Raw genomic sequence first — 23,049 nt, 5'->3', positions numbered from 1 at the left:
GGGTGGGCGCGCTCCGGCCAATCACGAGCCGCGATCGGCGCAATCCATAAGAATACAAGCGACAGCAACCAATCGTGGGCGACGTTACGGTTTAAACTGCCGCCGCAGGCCCCGCCCTGACCGAGATCGTTACAAAAACAGACATCTTTCTTTCATTTATGTCTTTATGTTTTTTTTATTTTAAACAAAACATCGACACGTATGAATGTTTCCGTTTCAGGATATTAGAACGTGCTTTAAATCGTGGTAAAGTTTATCCACGTGTGGAAAGTCGCTGAATTGACTGGTTTCGTAAAGTGTGTGGAGTAAAGACTCGTCCCGATATGCTTTTCATAACATGTCTTTGGTCTGTAGACAAACACTGCAGCGTTTACTGTATTTTAGTCAATGAAACGGGATAATATCTGCGGTATTTGCAGTAGTATGTGTTATGGCATGATAATGAATGCCATAAAATTATGTCAATCCAAAATTTTGAAGTATTCACTGTATCTTTGCGGTCACCCCCGAGTAGCTCGCCGTGATCGTATAGTGGTTAGTACTCTGCGTTGTGGCCGCAGCAACCCCGGTTCGAATCCGGGTCACGGCAGTGTTTTATTTTTTATTGAAAGAAAAAACACAGACCAATCAAAACTTGTGTGTTAATGAAGATACAGTCCAGTAACAGTCAACAACAGCAACGGCAGGGAGAAGAAAAGGAAAAATGGGAGGAAGAGAAAAAAAATATAAAAAAAATAAATTGATAATAATAATAATTACAAGAAAAGAAAAGAAAAAAAGGTGCTGAGTGGGCGGTACCACAGAAATTACTAAATGTGTATTGTTTTTGATGACTGTTTTTAGAATAATAAGATAAGATAAGATAAGATATTCCTTTATTGTCCCACATGGGGAAATTTCATTGGTGCAACGCAGGTAGATACAAAGGTAGATACAGAAGAACAGATCACTTATAGGAAGTCTGAAAAACACTTTCAGTAGAAGAATTCCTATAAATAAATAAAAACTCCCATAGACAAATAAATAAATACCATTGCATGTAATGCATCCAGATGAAAATAAAATTCAAGGTTAAAGCACACCTGATCCATAATGTGAGTCCCATTTAGTCCAGTTTATGTCAAATTTGTCCATTTCCAAGTTCAGTCCTTATGTGATTTTTTTCTATTTTCCGTACGTCCCTTATGATTTCGGTCCAGTCCTTTATTGTTGGTGCAGTATTTTGAATTGTCTTATGATGAATCTATTAACCCTTTTTTTGGTTAAAAGGCGTTAATCTTGAGGAATTTGAGCTCATTCAAAGATGTTGTTTTTGTTTTTTTAATCGATTGTTAATTGTGGTGCTTCATCGTCATCACTCTGAAGCATGTGTGAATGGGTGTTTTATCCGAATAATAGAACGTTTATTGCCATTGTCGACGAACAAAATTCACAAGGCGGGAACTTGCTTTGACGATATGACGCTGCAACATGACGCAATTAAATGATAATACTAAAATATGCAGAAAATGTACAGTTTAATCAAAACAATCGTAAGTAGGGCTGTGACGAGGCGACTATTGGAAATAATCTTGATTGTTATCTGGACTGTAAGGACCAGAAAATAATAAACTGTTTAAAATTTTCATTAATTAGTCACTTTCTTTGTAAATATGTTTGATTAGTCAACTATATAAAAAAAAAGCTACGCTACGACAATTTATGTTTTATGCAACTGTTTGAGGACTTTTTCCCATTCAAAAGATACACACAAAATGTATTCTAAATTGTTAATTGCTGCTATGGCAGCAGAGCTAGACTTTCATCATTCAGAGGGACTCTTTAAGCGTCCAGGAATACGATTTGATTTAGATTTTTGGGGTCTCTGATTGCATTCAAAGACTATTTTCAGTTCAATTCCGAAGCGGTTTTTGTATATGGCTTTTAATTTACATTTTTAGATGACGTAAACTTGCATTTGACTTGAAAATTGGGTTCGTCTTGGAACGTGTGAATATGTTGTGCTTTGATGTGCGGGAAAGCAGCAATTAAAAGCCCCCAAATATATTTAACATCAGTGAAAATCAAACATTTTCTGTACTGTCTCTCTTTTTGATGGAGAGTTACAGGGCCAAATGTCACCACAGAGGAAACAAATGTGACCGGCCGTATGAAACCCAGTTACATGTCTACCCGGAGACATTTTGAGTTATTCACAGATTCTGAAAGTGTGAATTCAAAGCTTTCCAATGATGTCTCACTCATGTAGATCTGATAATATTTGAGTAAGTTGTGGTCATTTGAATGTATACAACTCTCAAACCCATTCACTGAGAAAACGGCTTCCAAAGTTTCTCACCGGAGTGAGCCCAGAGTTACAGGGGGGCTCATTTGCATCTCATTGAGATAAGCCCTCCCCCCTGTCACACTGACACCACCTTCCCCCTACAGCTGTCACTGAAGACTCAAGAGGAGTGTTGTTATTGATGGTAACTGGACTTGAATCAGAATTAGAAGTTACTAAATTAAAATGGAAATACTTGGATTACAAAAGGCCCTGAATAGAATCAAAGAATCAGAATGAGAATAGGGTTCATTGCATTTGTCGAGAAACATAATTCACAGGTGATTCAGTGCACCAACAATGGTGCACTGAATGATTCAACACAAACAACAAAAAGATAAGATAAAATAGCCTTTAATGTTACAACGCAGTAGATACAGGGGGAAAGGACAGTAACTTATAGGAAGTTTAAAAAACACTCTTAATAGAAGAACTCTTATAAACAGATGCCAGGGCCAGGTATACGAACTGCAACGGGTCCATGGCTTTGAATATATGAGATATGAAATAATAGATATGATATGTACACCACCAGAGTCCAATTACATCAGAGATCACATCCTCATCCTCTTCTTCGTCTGTGCACTCTTCTGTGCTGTGACTCTCGGCTCTTGGCATCAAAGCTGTAAACAAATAACAGGACATTTAAGAAATGGCTAACTATTTCACATAAAACACTCATTAACTATTTTTTTTTTTCAACACAATGTGAGAGTTTCAATATAAATACCTGAAGTGCTGATAACTCTTGATCTTTGGAAGCCGTCTGAAGAAGTGGGATATTGAGGTGAGACTCAGGAGAGCTGTTTTCCACTCCCTGATGACAAGGGCGACACTGTAAAAAAATGAGAACAGAAGAAACATATCTTAAGCAGAGAGCAGCACTGAAGTTTTGCCAGGCTAATGTTTACACATTACAGTAGTCAAATAATATAAACTAACCTCAGCGATGTCTTCCAAAGTGTCAACCCTGGTCTTCATGTATGCTCGCTTGATAAGTCCAAAGCCGCAATCAGGGGAGAATTTGGTGAGGCCAGCAATGAGGAAGTGGATGTCCATTGTGTAGTGAAGCTTGGCCCCGTCTGCAGAGGGTAGTAGACAGAGAGAGAAAAGGAGATTAGATTAATACATATGACATTTGATTAAGACGTATATGTCTCTATAATTGCTATTCTGCATTTGCACTATCATTAGTACCTGCTGTGCAAAGTCAAAGCTGTAATGCATCCTGATGTCTTTGCTTGCTGGCGGTGAGGGTCCGAAAGACAGCCCATTAGATTCTGTTAGAGATCTGTGCGTGGCCTGCAGCTTCTGATGTGTGGGAGAAGCTGTTTCCACAGTGATCTGAAGCTTGATTTACAAACTGCAGGCTCACCTGAAAAACAGATGTTGCTTATGGTTAATTATACTCTAATCATTAAAACACGAAAATCACCAAAATAATGTTTTACACTTACCACGCTCCTTAGCAGACTTCATGTAGAGACAGGTCATGTCAGTCAGGGTGTCTTTGCCAATTCTGAAAAGGGGAAAAAAAGGATTAGGGTTAACAGTAATATGGGAATAACACGCTTCACAGATAACAGTTCACATTGTGACGTTAACGGTGTATTTAAGATGCAAAACGCGGAGATATTGGGACATCTGCCCTCGGCTAGCGATGCTAGCTAGCTCACTTGAGATAACACTGCGCGCTAATAACCGGTTTAGCACCATAAAACACACACAAAGCACGACCCACGGGTCAAGAAATACTACATAAGTATATAATTTGTACAGACAAAACGCCGAAAAATAACCCGATAACATAGCAAAGTTTAGCTTACAACTTAGCTCCGAATAGCTGCGTTTAGCTCCGGGCTGCGGGGGTAACAGCCGGTTTAGCACCATAAAATAGACACAAAGCACGACCCATACAACCCGCGGGCCAACCCACGCCGAAAAATAACCCGATAACATGGTGATAACAGCAAGTAGTCACATTAAGCCCGTATTGCAGAGTGCACTGAAGCAACATGTTAGCTTAGCATTAGCTCCACCGGAGCAGACAAGTAAGATTCTAAAGTGATCACGAGACCGCCTTAAAACACAGCATTAAAGCAATAATTTAGTAGTAAAGTAAAAGTGTACCTGAGTAAACAGTTCCGTTCCAATGTAGTCCAGGAAATGTAAGCTCTGAAGACTGTGCTCTGCAGACGGTCTGGAGTAATGAGAGAGCACGGAGCACGCAGCTGTAGCCATGCGGATCACAGCTGATTGGTGGAAAATGTAAACAACACGTTGGCTAGAAAAAGGTGACGCCCTCCAGGGGAGCAGGAAAAAGACCCGAAAACTCCACATTTTTAACAGCTTAATGTATACGTTTAAGACAACCAATAGTGTTATCTGAAGCACACAGGGGCTTATTCATAACTTCAACTAGCACATTCTGCAAAAAAACGAAAATCACAAATTTGGGGGAAAAAAAGTAAAATGCTGTTTTTCTCAGTTTCACCGAGGCCGACATGGTCCGACAATTCTCGTGGCGAGTCACAAATGTGCACTAGATGGCAGCAGATTGTTACCGCCGGTTACAGAGAATACAAGACGGACAAGAGCACGGAAAAGGTTCATTTGGTCTTTATTGATTATATCTACATTTATCAGACAAACAAACACGGGCCTGACAGAAGACAAGATTTGAAAAAGCATGAAAACAGCTCAATCTTCACCTATTGTTTTTTTGTTACTGCGGAAACAGCTCTTTTTGTCCTAATTAAAGCGCCCCCTGCAGGTCAGACCACTCATTGAACTAAAATGCAGTTCAGATAAATATATTTAGAATCTTGTTAAAAAAAAAAAAAAAAAAATTAAATGTTATCCCAGAATAGAACATTTTTTAGGTTTAGAATTTTGCTTCCTGTTTGTAATTGATGACATCACACTAGGAATAAAACTCATCCAAGGTGAGAATTTTTTTGATTTGACAAATAAAAATATGTGAAAGCGATTTTTATTTTTGTTGAATTAATAAAAAAAAAAAAAGTTGTTTCTTTGTGTAAATTCTGCATAAACTTGATTGGTGTAAAACTATACTTTATATGTACAACAGGTACAAATACACCAAATAAAGTCAAAATCAGATAAAAAATATAAATTATTAATATCATTTTTTATTATTATTATTCAAAAATGTTTGTCCCTTTTGTGTTGTTGTCGTTTTAATTCAATTTCTGTGTAAATTTTATGTTGATATTGACATTGTTTATCTCACTAAAAAGCAAATATATATATAAAAAAAAAAGAAAATCAAATCAGAAAATCGTACAAACCTCCCAGGAGCCACTTTAAGTCCGCGGTCGGTGTTGGGGGCCGATCCGAGCGAAAATAACATAATAATTGCTTTGAGCCAGAATCAGGCCGACGAGATGCATCGTTCGCTAATCGAAACGAGAAGCTGGACACGCCCTGACACCGGAGCATTTCCATCTGAAAAACACACTCACAAACTGGACAAACTGGAACACTTTTATTCATTTGGAAGATATTATTTTTCCAAAAAAGCTAGACCAGGCTCTGCTAATAAACTGGGCACAACGCTGGCCACGGGCTCTTCAACGCGACAAAAAGAACGTAATTGAAGGAGTCAAAAGTCGTGCAGTGTTGATGGAGCTTTTGGCAGCGGCAGATTTCGAGATGGAAAACAAAAGGTCATTATGTAAATCGGGCACACAACACTTTTGCTAATACGACTCAGACGAACACGCTAGTCCGCCTCTAGCTGCTGTTACCATGACGAGGACGGTAAAACGGCAGCAAACACAAGCAGACGGATCGACATCCGTCACAAATACAATGACGTCAAAATGTATGAAAAAAAGCAAAGCCAAACGAGCAAAACGTGTCTGTATCAGGAAACGTGTATAAGACGTGTGGGAATCTGTACAGTCCACGCGTTTGTCACAGAGGACGACATATTTAACCATATTCAGAGCTTTGACGGAGCCTTAAATCTTGTAATGTGATGTTATTGAGCTTATTTGAATTTACAAAACAAAAACAGTAAAAGGCCTGAGGGTCAACAAAGTCTGGTCTGCGGGCCGCATTTGGCCCCTGGGCCGTAGTTTGGACATCCCAAGCTTGAACACACAGCGGTGCGGCTTATTACGTGTTGCCTTATATGATGAAATTGTCTTTAATTTTTGTGTTTGTAGAGGAATAAACTGACCGTATTTTCAACACTCACTTGTATCAATATTAATTCTCTTTTCAAATCTCAGCCCCCGGAGACAGTTTCATTACCGTATTTTCTGGACTATAAGTCGCACCTTTTTCCATAGTTTGCCCGGGGTGCAACTTATACTCCAGAGCGACTTATATGTGATTTTTTTTGTTATTTTCACACTTGCATTTCACATGTTGATTATTTTTCACACTGACAACCACAAGAGAGCGCTCTAGGCTCTAAGCGACGCAGAAGAAGAATCATCTCTACGTCTGGAGTTTGTGGAGTTGTTTAGAAGTGACACAGAGGAAGAAGAATTCAGTGGATTTAGTGATTTGGGGTAATACTGATGCTTTGGTAAACTTGTTAGCATGTTCTTTATGCTATAGTTATCTGAATAACTGTTAATATATTACGTTAACATACCAGACACTTACCACAGTTCTGTCTGTGCGTCATGTAGCTGAAGGTGTTAGCGTTAGCATACGTACACCTATTCACCATGTTCTCTCATCTGTTATTATTTTATTTGCATTTCAAGATAAAATAAATGACTGTTCATGGTCTTGGATTTTACCATTTCCCCCAAAAATGCAACTTGCGACTTATATATGTTTTTTTCATTCTCTATTATGCATTTTTTGGCTGGTGCTACTTATACTCTGGAAAATACGGTAAGTCTAATTTTCTAAAGCAAAAGTTACCATCTGAAAGCTTCCACATTGCACTCACATGTCCCTCCTCTGCAGCGATGCGGTGCGAGTCTACCCCTAGTGGACGGCCGGCGCTAGCGTTCGTCTTTCGGGTCCGTCACTGGGAACGGGTCAAGCGGCGGGTCTAATCTCACGGCTCGGTGCCTCCAGCGCCTGTAGCTCAGAGAGGATCGGAGCACAAACATCAGCCGATCCGTATCAGCCGCCCCAAAAGCTCCGGGAGTTTGAGTTTCACGCCGAGATGAAGACGATGCAAACGCTCGCAGCCTCCGCAAACACGTATGTTGCATGTTTATGGTGTGCAGAAGACACCGGCATGACAAGGCCTGAAGCTGTTCTACAGTGTAGCAAGAAACCAAAACAGCATCAACGAATGGTCAACTTTCAAATATCGATTTCATGGGTTTTAGAGAGATAGAATGATATCTTTTGAACGGATTCTCGAGTATAACTTCCTGCTTCACATTTGGGATCTGTTTTGTGTGAATTCCTTTTCGACCAGACCTTTACGTTACAGCATTATAACCATTATAAGTATTCAAATGTCTCGCGATCCATTGCTCTTTCCGAGTAAGTAAAGCAAAGTCTTTAAACTTTCCATCCTTTGAGACAGTGATGGAAAAGAGGTCTGTTTGTGGAGTGGAATTGTACCAAATCCCGATGGAGAGAAGAGAAAACACTTCCAAGTGTCAAGGTCCTCTCGTTTCCACGGAGCTTGTTTTTTATTTTTTTTCTGGGGAAATTACCGTTCGGCCGATTGTGTTTCTGAAATTCAAGGCCTTCTCGGAGAAAAACGGCACAAGGAAGTTTGACACGTTAAGATTCTGTTCTTATTCAGTTATTCACCAAAATGTCAAGTTTTAGGAGAGAAATACGAGTAAAAATATTGCAAAAAAAATGAATGGTTCAGGAAATGTCAGCAATTTGGTCATGAATAAGAATATGTTTTGAAAGAGAGAAGATTTGTGACTTCTTTCTTCTTTTCGCGTCTGTAGAAACGACACCTCAGTTCAGTATTTCATTCCCAATTCGTCATCACCGTTGGCGACCTGGGCTTGAGCGTCCAAACGAACCACCCAAATATACCGCATTCTTCTTCTTCTTCTTCTTCTTCTTCTTCTTCTTCTTCTTCTTCTTCTTCTTCTTCTTCTTCTTCTTCTTCTTCTTCTTCTTCTTCTTCTTCTTCTTCTTCTTCTTCTTCTTCTTCTTCTTCTTCTTCTTCTTCTTCTTCTTCTTCTTCTTCTTCTTCTTCTCTACCTCGCCAGCTTTACGTGTTTTCGCGGCTAATGCACGGATTGATTAGCCGTACGTTTACTGCGCTGAGATCTAAAGCGACTGAAATTCTACCGACAACGTTTTTATCGCGGTAAATCGGCTTTCGATCGCGCGCAGAATAGTCCTTTGATTCACGAAAACGATGGAAATACTTTGACGCATATTTTTGCACCGCGAGCTGACGCCGAGTTCATGCCACGAGTCGGTGGAGTCGGTGAAAAGAATTCGCAGGGAGTCTATTTGTGAAGAAGTAAAGGATCATAGAAAGAAAGAACAAAGAATGATTGAGCCAATTCGGTAATCAGTGTGTACGCGGGTTTTTGATGTGAGAATGCGCTTCAATATGTCCTGGGGTCTCATTTATAAAACGTAACATGGAATTCTTACGGAAACGGCCACAAATTCACGAAATGTTCCTCTCTCTGAGCACAGTCTGCCTCATCTTTGACAGCTCGGAGACACAAAGTTCAGCCTTTTTGGACCAAACGGCTCATTTTAGGTTAAAGTGCCCATGACAGGTTTTTAGGATTTTCTAATTTTGACTTTATTTGGTGTATTTATGCCTGTTGAACATATACATTATAGTTTTACACCAATCGAGCAGGTATTTGTGGAGAAAATGATGAAAAATCTGTAGAAAATGACAGGAAGTGACATCACACCAGGGACACTCATTCCAGTCAAAGTTTATGCAGAATTTACACAAAAGAAACAACTTTTTGACTCTTTAAACATTAATTCAACAAAATAAAGTCGCTCTCATACATTTGTATTTGTCAAATAAAAAAAATTGTGACATGAGATAAGTTTTTGCCCAGTGTTTGCTGGGTAATTTCCTCGTGTGGTGTCATCAATTACAAACAGGAAGTGACATTTTAAACTAACTGTATTTTGGTCAATGACACGGGATAATGTCTGTGGTATTTTCAGTATTATGTGCCATGTTATGATAGTAAATGCCATAAAACTATCTCAATCCACCATTTTGACGGACTCCCACAGGGCAAAGAGTTACCTCCAAGCAGCTCGCCGTGATCGTATAGTGGTTAGTACTCTGCGTTGTGGCCGCAGCAACCCCGGTTCGAATTCGTGTCACGGTAGAATTTTGAATTGTGTTATCGTGGATCTGTTCATGGGTTTCAGCTTTTGGTCATTGCTCGAACACACAAGGGCCTAATTAGGGCTTATTATGTGTGGCCTTTTATGAGTAAATTCACTTTAATTTGTGTGTTTTTAGAGAAATAAACTGATCTGATCTCCTTTCCAACTGACAAAAACAGCATCAATGAATTATCAACTTTCAGATATAGGTTTCATGGGTTTTAGAGAGCACTGTTGCCATTGCAAGTAACAATTCAAAAGATATAATTATATCTTTTGAATGGACAAACTAACGGCTCATTTTAGGTTAAAGTGCATATGACAGGTTTTTACGATTTTCAAATTTTGACTTTATTTAGTGTATTTATGCCTGTTGTACATATAAATTATAGTTTTACACCAATCGAGCAGGTATTTGTGGATAAAATGTTGGAAAATCTGTATCATCATTAAATCAGTTTTTGCCCAGTGTAATTTCCTTGTGTGATGTCATCAATTACAAACAGGACGTGAAATTACAAACCTAAAAGAATGTACTATTCTGTGATAACATTTTTATAATCGGTGAAAGCCTATTGGTGAATGTCAGTGAATGTGTATCAGTGAAAGCGTAGCGGCGAAAGCTTATCGGCGAAAGCGTAGCGGCGAAAGCTTATCGGCAAAAGCGTATCGGCAAAAGCGTATCGGCAAAAGCGTATCGGCGAAAGCGTAGCGGCGAAAGCGTAGCGGCGAATGCGTAGCGGTCTGAGGAAAGAATGCGCATGATGAGTAAGTCTTTGGAGCGGAGCCACACCTCACAAACGCGTCTTCCTGTCCCCATCCCCCGCTCATAGAACCTCTCCTTTCCGCTCTGTCTTCTCGTTTATGTGCGCAATGCTTAAAAAATGAAAAGTGAAATCACATTTACACTATACTCAGGTTAATTCACGACCACCACAGCGATCTGATCTATAGGTGTGTACTTTTCTGTGTAATCGCGCTGCATTGGTTAAAACGGATGCGAAAGGCAAGTCGCCAGCTCCGAAACCACCCCGCAACGAGTGTTAATCCGCGAGCTCTTAATTACTCACGCGAGCTCTTAATTACACGTCCGTCAGAGGAGAAGCTGCTCCCTCCGTCTGTTTTGGGGTCAGGGGTCGTCCCTGGCCCCCCCCTATCCCCCCGGCAGCTCCTCAGGTAGACGTCCGGGCCACTCTGCCTTTGACAAATGAGCCTTGTTAGGTGGCACCATGTCACCCATGGGTGCCCCTCGCGCTGTCAGCCTCCATCTGGCCCTCACCTGCACAGTGCTCAGCCGGAGCGGAGGAGCGGAGGAGCCGGGGCGCTGGGGGGCCGGGGCATCAGTCTCCGTGACACTGTGGGGGTGTGCGTGCTTCTCTCGGCTGCGTTATTGGCTTTCTGCACTTACAGTGACTCTCCGAGACCCATTTATCCTCGGCTCCCGCGTGGACAGCGCCAACGTAGTGGTATGTAAGCTTTTTCTTTAGCTCGGGCTGATTTCGAACTTAAAGCCAAAGTGTAATCGGTTCAATGATTAAAGACTGGGCTTGTTCGGACGGAGAGCGCCACCTACAGGAGCCACAACACGAACACACACAAACTACATTACCTCGCTTTAAACCGACGCAGGCTCAGGGGTCATAGACGGTTTTAGAATACAATCTGCTTTCGCAAAGTGGTTTCAGTGGAATTAAGATTCTTCCAGGTGTGAATAAATTGCTGAATTTTAAAACGAGTGGGTGAATTTCATTAGAATAAAAAGCGGTGAAGGTGTGCGGAAGCTTCTCTGGTGAGCTTTCCTCCTCTGTAAGTTCTGTATCGTTAACGTGTCCGACAAAAGAGTACGAAACAACTCTCCAGTGACAAGGACATGTTTACTACTAAATGGATGAAACAAACTGTACCAACGATCCAGGACTGGACCGAAATGATAAAAGGACATTCGAAAAATGGAAAAAGATGACTTAAAAATTGACAATTTACTTCCTGTAACCTTTGAATGACGCCCCCTACTGTGCGACATTGCCTGCGTCTCAGGTGAATGCGCCGCCCTCCTGGTTCAGAGCTGTCGGTGCAAGTTTCCAAAATCCAAATCAGAATCTGAATGATCTTTACTCATGCCCAAGGGGAAAATTATTTTAGTTACAGACGTGCTAGAAGAAGAAAACAAAGGCTCTAAAAATAAGATAACAGAATAAAATTGATAAAATGAAACAGAAATAACAACTCTGACTTAACTGAAATATAATAAATATCCCTCACAACCTATTTACGTATTTATATTCTTGTGTACAGTTTTAAGATAAGATAAGCCTTTATTTGTCCGACAATGGGGAAATTTGAATGTTGCAACACAAAGTAGGTACAGAAGTAAATAATAAAGAATAGATAACTTATAGAAAACTTTAAAAAAAACACGCTTAATAGAGAAGCTCCTATAAAACTCTCATAAAAACCTCTTATACTCTTAATAAAAAGTAGAAAATAACAATAACAATAGTAACACTCTTTTTTACAGCAGTTATATGGACAGTCTTGCACATGAATGACAGCTTTACAAGTGTACTTAATATTGTAAGTGAGCTGAATATTGCACAGTGAGTCTAGTGGAGCACTTTAAAGCACAGGGTTCAGTCATTTGATGGCGGAACGATTTCCCGGGTCTATCACTGAACCAGATCTTGCGTCTGACCTGTACTTTGTGAAGCGGCTGGGAGGGAAGGTCCAGAGGAGACACGATTTTGGACAACAACCTCCTCTCCGACTCGACAGCCCTACATGTCCGGCCTTCTCGATGAGTCTCCCTTAGCATAACGCAGCTCATCTGACGCCACAGGCCACCAACGGACTCGTAGAACATCCAGAGAACCGTCCCGCGGATACCAAAGGCCTGCCTTGGAAAGCTCCGGCCCTTCTCGTGCGCAGCGTCCACGTCCTTGTCCCGGTCCAGTTTACCGTCCAGATGCACCCCCGAGAACGTGTACCCCTCCACCACGTCCACACTGCCCCCTGGATGGAGGTGAAGGTCACGGCAGCTTTTTGGGTCCTCCTCAGCTCACTGTCTTCCTCGTGTCGAGCTGAGCGTGAAGGTCGTAGAAAGTATCTCGAGGTCCACTCCGATCCAGTGGTGGTAATTGTTTCTATTAGTGCAGAACATTGCAGTCGAAAACATCACGAGGTGGTTATGGTTTGCTACTTTCTCTAAATCTATAGAGCTTTTCCATTGTTTCCATTTCCTTTTGTTTTAGTTCATTTGCCATTTGTAGGTTTGATTGAACTGTTTCTATTGCCATGAAATGCCAGAAATGCCATGAAAAACGTGCGTTCTCACTGTGGCATCGTCTGCTCGTCACCATGGAGATAGATGAGCGTTCCGTGTGAGAAATATTGCAGTTGCGGTACACCTTTAAACCGAGGAACCTCTCATTCATCAACGTCCTTTCGTACACGTTTTCTTTTCTTTTTTCCCCGCATAATCATTTGTGTTCACCTTTGTTTTTCTTGACTTTTTGACTCAGATAACGGACCCGCCTCCCCTCGAACAAGCTGAATATTAAAACTGTGCTTTGTGGCGCACCGCGTTATCTCCGTCGACCTTCCCCGAGACCTTGCGATTGCGTTCGCTTTAATGACGTAGGCGAGAGGACCTTTTGAATGGACATAAATGAATAAACAAAATACATTATTGACCGAGCTCTCTTGGAGAAGCATCGCTGGCTCACCTTCCGGCTTCGCGCGGCCGTGAAATGTGTAAGTAGCCGAGGAAAAAGGAATGTATAATAGAACCGAGACATGGTTTTGATTCTTTTTGGGTGAATATCTTTGCGGTGAAACGACCTGCCAACGTGGGGAGAATCCGCCAGCAGCAGAACAGTTGGATGACCAAGTTCATGACCAGTTCATGCCCAAATATCGGTTAATTATATGCTAGGATTCGGTTAAAAGTTTCGTTCGGAAATGTCATTTAATATCAGGGACGCGACAATATGTCGGCACAGTCTTGGTATCGGCCAATATTCACATCGTCGAGTCATATTGGCATCGGGCCAAAGAACCGATATCAGTCCGCCGATATCGCGCTCCGGTAATGAGAGAGTTAACGCTGAGACAGGAAGAACACAACAGCCGACCTCACGTTCTCCCCTTTTCCGTGTCAATGGCTCGTGATCAAAACACGTGACATCCGAACTGTGCCAGCGCCATGGCAACGCTGAGCACAACGGACCTGTCGATCCTGCTTAGGTCCGACTAGCAGTTTGGCAGAAGAATCAGCGAATGCTCTCATGCTTAGGGACCGTCTTGAAAGTGCCAATCCAATTAGAGTTCGCCCCCCCGGTGGGCAGAAAGTGAGTGCAGTCTGGGGTCTGTTTCGGAGCCCCTGATGTCTTTGGGCACAACCAAAATCGAAAAACGTTCCATAGTAACCTCAGATCTGGTGATTGTACTGTTTGTTAGCTCCACTGGTAGCATTGCTCCGTTAGCGATGTTGTGTTTTCTGACTAGTGCTGTTCTTGAGATGGGAGGTTCTGGTTCGAATCATCACATTTGACTCACCAGCTCGTAGTTCATCTGGCCTCAGACTGAGAGCGTCTGTCTCTGTGGGAAACACATCTTGGCTTTCATTTTCCAGAACAGCCGCAGCGATCTCTGTCGGCTCGTGGGAACAAAGACTTCCAATCCATCTGAACGAAATCAGAAGTGTGTTCAGTACTTCCCTGTTATGATCGCATGCAAAAAGAAAATACCCCATCTTTCCTGAGACCGGTGAATATCGAAGGAGCAGTTTTTTTTTTTTTTAAGTTTTGCCGGTTGGTGTACATCCAAGTTACAATTCTTGACAATTCGAACCATGTTTCAACTTGACAATTGGCGTTTTGATCTTCGGATTAGAGCCGCCTCCTTTTCAGCTGTGCCCTAAGGTTGCCAGGCATTACCTGACTTCCAATGACAAATCCCCGTGTAGCCGTGGAGGAGCGTGCGGATGACCTTTGGGCCGTAGCGTGGATCATGCTGTCCGATCGTAGTTTCCTCGTCCAGCTCTCCCAGTGCGTCCACCATAGGTCAGTTTGAAGTTGAGGATTCCAACACGTGATGGGCTTGTGCATCTTCCAGGTGTGTAATATCTGCATATAGTTCTTAGTGTGACCGTGTCCTTGGTGTGGTGTAAATAAAACGGGGGAATAATGTTAGCACAATGTATGAAATGTACAGTTGGTTGTCTGTTTTTTAATTGATGTGCGAGGTATAAATATGGCATGATTTTCAGTTGTATCTACCGTATTTTCCGGACTATAAGTTGCATCTTTGTTCTGAGTTTTGGCCGGAGTGCGACTTCTACTCCAGAGCGACTTATATGTAATATTATTTGTTATTTTCACACTGTCGACCGCAAATTTTGGGCATTACAAAAATAAATTGAATTGAATTGAAAGATTGCGCTATAGGCTCTAGAATCTGCACTTCCTCTACCTCTGGAGTTTGTGGAGTTGTTTAGAAGTGACACAGAGGAAGAAGAATTCAATGGATTTAGTGATTTGGGGTAATACTGATGCTTTTGTAAACTTGTTAGCATGTTCTTTATGCTATAGTTATCTGAATAACTGTTCATATGTTACGTTAACATACCAGACACCACAGTTCTGTCTCTGCGTCATGTAGCTGAAGGTGTTAGCGTTAGCATACGTACACCTATTCACCATGTTCTCTAATCTGTTATTATTTTAAACTGCATTTCAAGATTAAATGTCTGTTCTTGGTCTTGGATTTGATAAAAGAAATTTCCCCCCAAAAATGCGACTTATACTCCAGTGCGACTTATATATGTTTTTTTCTTCTCTATTATGCATTTTTTGGCTGGTTCGACTTATACTCCGGAAAATACTGTACATGGAATCGAACTAATGATATTAATTACCATTTTATGTGTAGCTATTTAAATAAATGCCATTGGGCCTGAATTTAAACAGGTTTTTGTACGGCCAAAGTTTGAAAACTGAAGCATTTTCTGAATCCTTTGGAGAATCACCAAACGTCTGGAGTGTCTGTAAAGTGGAGACGCTGTAGTTTTGGCTTCTGACGCCTATTTACTTTAATTAAGTGGAAACGAGCGCCGCACAGAAGACAAGCAGATTGTACAGGCCGCATAGATTTTCTTTTGGAACATTGCGCGGTGTGGGAGGATGGTCTCATTACAACTAGTTTGGTATTTTATGACAATTCCTCTTTTAAAAGCTGAACGTAGTTAAAAAAAAAACTGAGATTTAGGGACTTATAATGCAGTCAAATGACCAGGTGCGTTTAAGTTTTGTTGCTGTTGTTGTTAAGTAAAGGCGGGGCAATGACGCAACCTTTACAAAACGCAACAGCGGGCGGCATTTTGAGATCTTTACGCTCAAAATGTTCCACTTTCGACTCTGAAATGCCCGTTCCATGTGGCTAATACCCGTTTTTGACAAAGTCTCTCAGCGGATTTACCCGAGTTTCGCTTCGTGCGGACGGAGCCTCATGACGGTTGATTATTTGAAATACGTGCGCTACCGCTTGTTATATCGTACACGTACTTACACTTGTACCCGTGCCTGAAAATTCCAGCTAATGCAAACACAAGCCGGAAGGTTTGTGAGAGCAAGGAACGAGTGAACGCTACTTCCTCATTTCACCGCTTTCTACTCCAGCTTTACCTGAAAAAGTCTTTGTTATAACACGGAACCTCTTTACTGCTCCACGTTCACTCGAGCATTGTGAAGGTCCCAAATTAATCCACGTTCAAAATCGCTTCCAACATCGACGGACCGAGAATCCATTTCGAAGTTGAGAACTCATTTCCCTTTGCAGTACCTTTTTTTTTTCAAGAACAATACTGTGCCCCGAAAGCGCTGAGTTCAACTTTAAATTGAATGTGCGAAACGCTGCCATTCCACGTCGTTTGCGTTATTTTACCTCGCATTTGACTCGGATGAATAATCTGCTCCATTTGCTCTCGGAACAACCACGTTTTCTGCCGCGGCGCCGACCCAGGCTCTTTACCCCCCCACCCCCCATCCCGCCCGGTCCAGGCGCGAGCACGTTGGAGAAATGGCAATTACGATATTATCATTGAATTAAGATAACGTTATTTAATCACACCGCTGAGTTATTACACCTAAGAGAACGGCGTTAAACCATCTCTTCCGCTGTTTGCGCTGGGGAAGGTCCAATTATTGGACGGGCACTGGCGAGTCTCATGATATGAAATTTCATCAGCCGCTATCACCCAAGGTCGGCCATAAAAGACACTCAGGTGGAATAAGCTCAATTTCGGCGGCAATATTTACCCAGAGAGTGTTCGCCGCCGTACTGTTTCAGCGAGCCGCCATCAATACGATTACCTTTGAAAATGACTGGTGTGAAATGCAAATGAGGCCAAAACTATCCGCGGTTCGACGGCGGAAAGAGACATCATTAAAACGGACTCCTCTCCCTGTTCTGAAAAGACCGGAGTTTGTACGAGGAGGGTTTGGTTGGCCTTGAGCACAAAAAAAGCTGTGTGTTTTCTTGATATTCTGTCAGGCGAACAACGTGTTTTTGTATTCTGCATCGTGCACGAGGGGAATTTAATCTCTACAATCGACCGATGCTTCAACTAGCGCCTCTGACTAGCGTTATCACAACCATTTCAAACTCAATTTTGATGGAAAAGGCTTGGTACTTGATACTCTTTACAATACCATAGTTTTGAAAGGAAACCACATTTGAAAGTAGAACTGAGTAACTTTAGAAATAGAGCTCCCGCTTTGTTTTTCTTGCCAAAAAGACCCAAGGCTTACCATGTTGCAAGGCTGGTTTTCCGCCCGGAGACAGCAGGGGACGACGACGGACACTTCAAACATCCTGAAAATACTTCATCATCACAGGGACTTACAAAGACGTGTATGGTAAAACTGGTACTGTTTAGTTCTCCTTTACCGCTGGCGTTGCAATGTCATAAACTAACTGTTTAATGGAAGGTGGAACTCACAGTGATTAGACAGAAAGTTGTCTCAGAAAATGAATCATCCCGTGACCAAACAAGTCGGTTTGATAAACTTTTTTGAGTCTTGAAAGGAACACAAAGTGTGCAATGAATGAAAATGTCTTAATGAGCAAGTTTGAATTTGGCCACATGCTGTGGCGTAGGAATCTTTCACACGCTCGAGTCGTGTGAAAGATCAGCTCAGATTAACTCATCGGGACAAGTTGCGGTCTTACAATGCGATCAGACGAGTACGCGTGACTCCACAGACGAGCTGGACATGTCCACATGAGGAGGACTTGTGCTACTTAAATGGCAACGACAAAATTATTCTGATATAATCGGTCAAGACGCGTATTCTTAATTTCCTAGTTTGAACACGAGTTCAATGAATGGGAGCCTGAGCCAAAGCCACGCCCACCTCGCATCCTTTATGTTCATCTACCAGTCGATCTCATGGATCTATGGTCGATCAAGGAAGCCGTGAGTTGTGAGAGTTTAAAGCTCGGTGTCGGAATTGCTGGTGAAGAAGACATTTTCATTTTTATATTTAATGAGTTTTTGGTTTGGATCTCTGTTTTTTGACGCCGGCGGGCTCGCATAACAATTTATTAAAAATCTTTCGCTAAGATTCCTCTAAGTTGCTATTATATTTTAGAATCGTTTCACAGTTTTAAGTATTTCATTTGATGGCTGTATTTTTCGACTTTCCCGAGCGAAACAAGGCGCCCCTGTCGCTTGTTTATCCGCGTGTTAGCCTTGGTTAGCCCTCGTTAGCATACAGCTCCCACCGGTCTCAGCGGAGACTCCAGAAATAATTGCCTCATTTATCCGGGCGTCGTCTTCATTTAAAATCAGTCCCCCACGCATTAGCATGTAAACAGATGTGTGCTGACCTCTGCGCGCGGCCGCCGCACACGGACACGGACGCTTGTCGAGTGGCGTCCGGAGGGACAGGACGCTGGATAGTCAATTAGTTACAACGGATGATGGTGAAAATGGGAAAAAGAAGGACGGTGTCAGAGATACTGTAGGTGCTCGTGCATGGGTCGTGATTGTGCGGGTCGTGCGGCGGTGGGACATTTAGGCAAAGCGTTATCTCCAGTCGAGCTGGAAATAAAGATTAAATTATACTCAGCAAGTCAGGAATATTTATGAGTCAAACGATTATTTCGAGTGCAAGTTTTCTAACCAGATATGGGGATATTGTGTTGAGAAATAGAGAATATTTACAGATGTTTGTGTATTTAATAAAACTCTGATATTGTTGTGCACATTTAAAGATGCTGCATTATGTCTTTTATTGTGTTTAAATGTATTGCTCTGGAAGACACACATCAGGAGGGAATCCACACCAGTCCTCATGATGTCATCGATCTGGTTCATGTTCACATTTGAGCTCTTGAATACACCCGCAATACCACCTTCTGCCAGGAGGGGACAGTGTGTCCTGTGGGGAGCAGTTCTAGTGTGTTGGATAAATGGTAAATGGATGACAACAAACAAATCTTAAAAGGGTCTTCAATTTAATTTTGAGTTTGACTTTAATGCATTTTTTAAACGTTATGCATAAGTTTAAGTAACTGGAAGGACCAAACAATAAAAAAATCACAAAATCAGCAACTGTGCAACCGTGCAACTGTCTAAATCATTTAATATTGTCAACAAAAGCTTGTACATTTGCTCACATCGGGAAGAGGAACAAACACTCAAGTACAAACTGTTACTTCAGACAACACACTACCCGAGTAGGAGCGATATTGTTCTTCCCAGCGCCGTGTACTGACTTCTTTTGCACGGAAAACCAAAACATCATCATCAAGTGTTTTTGTAACACCTGAATTTGCCGCGAAGCCCATTTATTTGACAACGGTTCTGCTTCTGCTGCTGCTGCTGCTGCTCGAGAGCGTTTGACACTCTCCAAAAACGTGTTGTGATGGAATGACCTGAAATTCCTGCTTTTCTCTGCAGCTTTTCCATCATAAGTGTCTTCGCACTTCAGACACACACACACAAACGCACACACACACAGAAAAATACTGTACAGCGACTACTTTTCATTCACGCGCCGACGGACAAGCTGCTTTAATAATGCTTTTGTAATTAGCGAGCGCGTTCGTTCGCTTCACTCCCGTTTCGACCTTCCCTTTCGATGAGAGCTCAATTTGAAATAAACGAGCGCGTCGGATGATTTCATTTGGAATCCGACAACATCAACGGAGCGTTCGAAAAGCGGGCAGCGCGTTTTTTGTGTGTTTTTTTTTTTCAATCAAAGCTTCACAAACCGCGAGACGTTTGAGCTGGGAACGACTCGTGTTGCCGGATCGGTTTGTATTTTCTGGAATGTTACGAGCGTTTCGTGAAAAGGCGACACGTAATCAAGCCGGGCAATAGCGGTCGTTCCATTTAGTGTGTTCCTCTTATCAGCGGCGGTGGTGGTGGTGGCGGTGGTGGTGATGGTGGTGGGGGCGGTGTGTTCCCATCAGCTCCACCGTGTCCTCCTGAACAAGTTCGGCAGCGGAGATAAGGTGGAAATTGAAGTGATGATGGAAAGGGAGAGGGAAAAGGTATAAGACGCGTTCACCGGCCACAACATAGTGAGATTAAATGTGCTCATGGTGTGAACAAACGTGTGGACAGTGAGGAAAGTAAGTATTTGAAACCGTTTTTCCATGGGAGTAATTGGAGTCTTTATGCTGCTAACGAGCTCAAACGGGTGCTTCTAATTTAGCTGGATAAGTGGAGAAGAGGTGGACTTTTTAAAGGCAGACTAACAGGTGTTTGAGAGCCATAATTCTTGCTACTTATTTGCAGCAATAACATAACGTACCGTACAAATAAATGATGTGATTTCTGTCTCTCACAGTGGAAAATGTCATAATTTCTAAGTGGCAAAATAACAGGGTGTTCAGTTACTTAGGAAAGATTAGACACAGAGTCAAAGATCTTTTTTTTACATTTTTAATTGACTTGAATGGATATAACCCAGTGTTCATTTTGTTAACTAAAATATTTAGTCTTGGTTTGACATTTTTGCAGACAAATACTAAATAAACATTGGAGAAAATCCCAGAGCCTCAAATGATCAACATGTGGGAAGTTTTTTTTTTTAAGTTTAAGATGATAACAAAATATTTAAATTGGTTGTCAAAATAAATATAGTCAAAAATCTGTTAAAATCTGGAATTTAACAGAGAAAAATCCAATGCAGTGGATTTGATTGTAAATGGATGGATATTGGGATGTATTTGCACATGAAAACCATCTTTGTCTAAATCCGGTGTATAGCATTTCTTCTATGAAATTAGCATGTTTACAATCGTCATAATCAATTAAATCAAATTAATTTACAATCGTCATAATCAATTAAATTAAATTCATTATTCCAACCAAAATCAGAAGTCCAAGAATGACAAAGCCACATTAAACATGGCCGAGACCCGGTAACAGTAAAGGAGCATTTGTCACTGTTTGCTTTGTTTTCAGCTGCACATTTACACCACTTTCCCCCCCTCCCCGTCTCCTCCCGCTCGAGTCACTGGTCCCCGTCACGTGCCCCCTCCTGTGCCCCCCCGACGCCAGTGCCAGCCCCGACGCCAGTGCCAGCCCCGACGCCAAAAAAAAAGCCACGCCGGGCTTCACCGAGGCTGGCAGTTGGCAGATCAGCGGGGAAATGGAAACGAACGCTTGTTATAGTTCATTCAGAGGCTACAAACGAGCGAGAGGAGAAGAGACTGTGTACAAGAGAGGAGGGAGAGAGGAGGGAGAGAGAAGCGAGAGAGGAGGGAGAAGGGGGAGAGAGGAGGGAGAAGGGAGAGAGGAGGGGGAGAGGAGCGAGAAAGGGGAGAGAGGAGGGAGAAGGGAGAGAGGAGGGGGAGAGGAGCGAGAAGGGGGAGAGAGGAGGGAGAAGGGGGAGAGAGCCGTGGACGGCAGCCAAATGCGCCTCTTTGCACCTGTACGATTATTATGCATATGCAAATCGTATGGAAAATCTCCCGCACTTTTGCCGACAAATAATCATTTTTCAGTTCGAGGCGAGATTTGAATTCCCCCCGGCGGCTCGGCGCTCCCACCAAACAACACGTATATATACATCGGATCAAAATGATTTGTGCCGCCGTTATAGGACCGCTCCCCTCGCCGGGTCAGAAGTGGAAATCGAGTGTGACCTGAATAATGATTGAACTGTACCGACGTGGACAATGTGCTAAAGATCGAGAGGTTCAGGCGTCCATCCTAAAGTCATTTTCAATCTGGGGAGCTGTGTCTGAGCTGCGAGAGGAAGAGCGAGGAGGATATTTAACAAACGATAGAAGTCGTTCCTCCCACGCGTCGCACATTTGATCATTAACAATGACTCGTGAGCATATGGCGTCAGTTCGGAGATAATCTGCTCTCAATCAGGTCCTCTTCACACCAGCTCCAGAACATGTGTGATGTCACTGTGGCGTGTAGGAGCTTCAAAGAGCAGGATTAGACTTTATTAAACCAGTTTTTATTTGCAATATATCAGCGTTCTTATTTTACTGAAAGGAAAATGAAGAGCTAATTTACGTCACAGAGAAAAGGTCACAAACACAAGAATGGAAACTTTAAAGAAGTTCAAATTAGACAGTCAAGATGGTGCACTTTCCTATTCTGTGTGAAGAGGTGCAGTCTGGGCATCTCCCAGTTGTGCACGAGCGACTCACGCGGCCCTTCAGTGTGAAAACAAACCAAGCAGGAAAGGGCCAAAGAACACAGAAGAGTCAACGAGTGAAGCACTGAATTGATGTAAGCTCTGCATATGACCCATCCTTCAATGTATATGACCCATCCTTCAATCCATATGACCCATCCTTCAATGTATATGACCCATCCTTCAATCCATATGACCCATCCTTCAATGTATATGACCCATCCTTCAATCCATATGACCCATCCTTCAATGTATATGACCCATCCTTCAATGCATATGACCCATCCTTCAATCCATATGACCCATCCTTCAATGTATATGACCCATCCTTCAATGCATATGACCCATCCTTCAATGTATATGACCCATCCTTCAATGCATATGACCCATCCTTCAATGTATATGACCCATCCTTCAATGCATATGACCCATCCTTCAATGTATATGACCCATCCTTCAATGTATATGACCCATCCTTCAATGCATATGACCCATCCTTCAATGTATATGACCCATCCTTCAATGTATATGACCCATCCTTCAATCCATATGACCCATCCTTCAATGTATATGACCCATCCTTCAATGCATATGACCCATCCTTCAATGCATATGACCCATCCTTCAACGTATATGACCCATCCTTCAATGTATATGACCCATCCTTCAATGTATATGACCCATCCTTCAATGCATATGACCCATCCTTCAATGTATATGACCCATCCTTCAATGCATATGACCCATCCTTCAATGTATATGACC

The 23,049-nt window shown here is 42.1% G+C and overlaps 1 non-coding gene across 1 annotated transcript; it reads left to right on the top strand.

Moving 5' to 3' along the window:
* Positions 1-517: 517 nt before the first annotated feature.
* Positions 518-589, top strand: trnah-gug (transfer RNA histidin (anticodon GUG)). Its single transcript has one exon. It is a non-coding gene; the product is annotated as a tRNA-His (tRNA).
* Positions 590-23,049: the final 22,460 nt, after the last annotated feature.

The sequence above is a fragment of the Eucyclogobius newberryi genome, unplaced genomic scaffold, assembly GCF_026437365.1.
Source record: "Eucyclogobius newberryi isolate DKJ021-1_F unplaced genomic scaffold, fEucNew1.0.hap1 SCAF_9, whole genome shotgun sequence".
NCBI lineage: Eukaryota > Metazoa > Chordata > Actinopteri > Gobiiformes > Gobiidae > Eucyclogobius > Eucyclogobius newberryi.
Note: the sequence above shows the minus strand (reverse complement) of the source record. Positions and strands in the feature narration are given on the sequence as shown.